This window comes from Pistacia vera, unplaced genomic scaffold (genome assembly GCF_008641045.1).
Source record: "Pistacia vera cultivar Batoury unplaced genomic scaffold, PisVer_v2 Contig142, whole genome shotgun sequence".
Classification (NCBI taxonomy): Eukaryota; Viridiplantae; Streptophyta; class Magnoliopsida; order Sapindales; family Anacardiaceae; genus Pistacia; species Pistacia vera.
Window position 1 is genome coordinate 156,953 of NW_022195489.1, and position 2,682 is coordinate 159,634.

At 35.3% G+C, this 2,682-nt stretch overlaps 1 pseudogene; it reads right to left on the reverse strand.

Annotated features, from left to right (window-relative positions):
* Positions 1-413: 413 nt before the first annotated feature.
* LOC116123355 lies at positions 414-1,719 on the reverse strand (annotated as a pseudogene).
* Positions 1,720-2,682: the final 963 nt, after the last annotated feature.

The following is a 2,682-nucleotide window of genomic DNA, read 5'->3' on the forward strand; positions in this document are numbered from 1 at the left end:
TTAATAATAGAGATAGAGAGTGAGAATTTTAAAACTTTCTTTAATTTTATTTAAAGAATAAAAAATTTATTGAACTGTTGTTTTTATGAACAAACTCTTATAATAAAGAGTTTAGTTCGTATAAATAGTCTTTTGGAAATGTTATTACACAACTATAGTTGAGCACTTAAAGGTAATGGCTAGTGGTGTTAGGCATGGTTTTGTCGTGGCTAGGAATAATCAAATACGACAAACGAAAATATCATTCAACTCCAAAGAAGATGGAGCAGCTGACAATAGAATAAAAGATTTGCGTTCTCTAACTAAAGTTCTTTCCCTCGAAAGTTTGGCCAAATTGCCAGTTGTTCGGCACAACACGCATGAGGTTGATGTTTACCGTCACTTGCTTAACTCTGAAGGATAGCGACTCCCAGTCATCTTTGCTTGCTCTCCCACTTTTGACCCCAATTTGTTCATAGGCGTCCATTTCAATTTTATCACCCTCACTGCCACGCCAACAACATCTCCTGCGCCTCCGACATTCCATACTGAGACTAAATTGAAGTAAGGATTCCAGTAATTGTGAATCGAATCCCTCCTTTCTTTTGACATGAAAGTCTGCAATAAATAATGAAACGCAGACAAGTTATACCTTCATTTCAGCTAGGATTATGTGTTATCTTTTTCGGGTCCGTTTTAAAGGACCTTCCTCATTCTTTTGTTAAAAGTACTGGCAATACGAGCACATTGGAAAAGTAGTTAGAAAATACTTGTTAATCATAATATTAGGTTTTATATATGTAGACGATGAAACGAAAGAAGCGAAACTTCGATATTGGATTGGGACAATGCCAGCCTTGTATCAGCAATCTGAGAGAATGCAGGGTAGGCATGTCGAAATGGTACGAGGTGGGTTGCACCATCCTCCATTGTCATTTGGTAGAGCCAAATTTGGTGGGCAAAGGTCGGTGGCCGTGACAAGGAGATGGTTCCAGGCTGCACCATTGAGGGTTATTGAAACATTTGATCTCATAACAGGCACCACAAGTTTGGCCGTTGTTAAACAAAGTTTTGCTCAACGCTGTGTAACGTGCCATAGCCTTGTGTAGCTACATCCTCATAACCACAAGCCCCACCTGTAATCAATATTTTCACAGCGTAAACTTTAGGAGTAATGCAAAGATCAAGACAAAACTGGAAGTCAACGTATAATGAATTTCGGATCATACCCTGAACTAATCATTCTATTGGGTCCAAATCTCTCTTATTTAGACACGTTTTAAAAAATTCCCTTTTTTTCTTCGAAAAACATGATGTTGTACTAAACTGTGGTTGCGTTAAAATTTGTTCAAAGCATATTAGATTACATAAGTAGATGGTTTCACATGTCAACTTTCGGTCCATGTAAACTTAAAGAAAATAAAAAAACAAATTCCAACAGGGAGAAGGTTCAAATCGAAATTGTAAGTTTTTACACGGTCTCATATATGGGAAAGGTATTTTAGTTCCAAGCCACGGTTTAAGAATATATTTTACCGAATGTTTTTGCGTTCCTCGTAAAAGGTCGCATGTGCGTTTTGCCAACGACTGGGCTTCAATTTTGATCCATAGTGCTTTCGCACGTGCTACTGAGTTTTCATGATGACCTCCCCCTGCATGACGGGCATTAGCAAGGAAATACGGCAATATAAAAGCTAAAAGCAACAACGATACTGGGAGGGCTTTCAAAGGCAATGCCATGGTGATGATAGAAGAGTTTTCTGCGGGAGTGCCCTCTTGATTATTTGTTTCTTAATATCTAGCTTTTCCATCATTCCACAGGCATGAGGATTTATAGTGCTAGTTTGCTTTATTTCAAGTACGTTGGTTCAATGTCTGTTTTTCCCGTGGAAAATTTTTCAAGGAATCACTGGTTTGGTAGTTAAGAAACGAGATACCGATTATTGTTTTCTGTTGTTTTGAAACAAAAGAAATCGGTTAGAAATGCCTAAAGACGGAAATATGTTCTAACAAATACAGTTGGATTTCTGACGTTTGGTTAAGTACGTTCAAATAAAATAAAGTTGTTGCATTTCATAGCGCAAAGCAAGTATGGCTTAATAAAAATTTGTTATCATGGCTTTGTTAGGATTTAATCAAAGAAATAGGTAACGGAAAACAAAAATTTACCGATTAAAACCCTAAAGCCCCAAAAATCCATATATGAGAAATTCATTATTTACATGTTATATAACATCAAAAACCCATTCATAGTTTTAGATTCTTACCCACGTTGATGGCTCCAGCGCTTGATCGTTGAAAAATGTTCACACTCTTAGGATATGAGTGAACCTACGATATCCATACAAAGGCAAGAATTAACACACTATCACTTTGCTATTTTGATTTGTGAAGTTTAAAGAAGAAGTGAGTGAGAAAAAGAAGAGAAAAAAAAAAAAAATCCCTTTCAATTGCTATCCATACAAAGGCAAGAATTAACACACTATCACTTTGCTATCCATTATAATTTTATTCATCTAATAATGATTTCAGTATTTAAAACATATATACACCAATTTATATATTTAATTAATGACGTTTTATTTATTTACAATATATATATATATAATCAATTTTACATATTAAATCCAATACAGGATTGGATCCAAGCAACAACCTTTTCAGCAAATTTAATTGCTTTGTAAGATTTACTAAAATACCCAT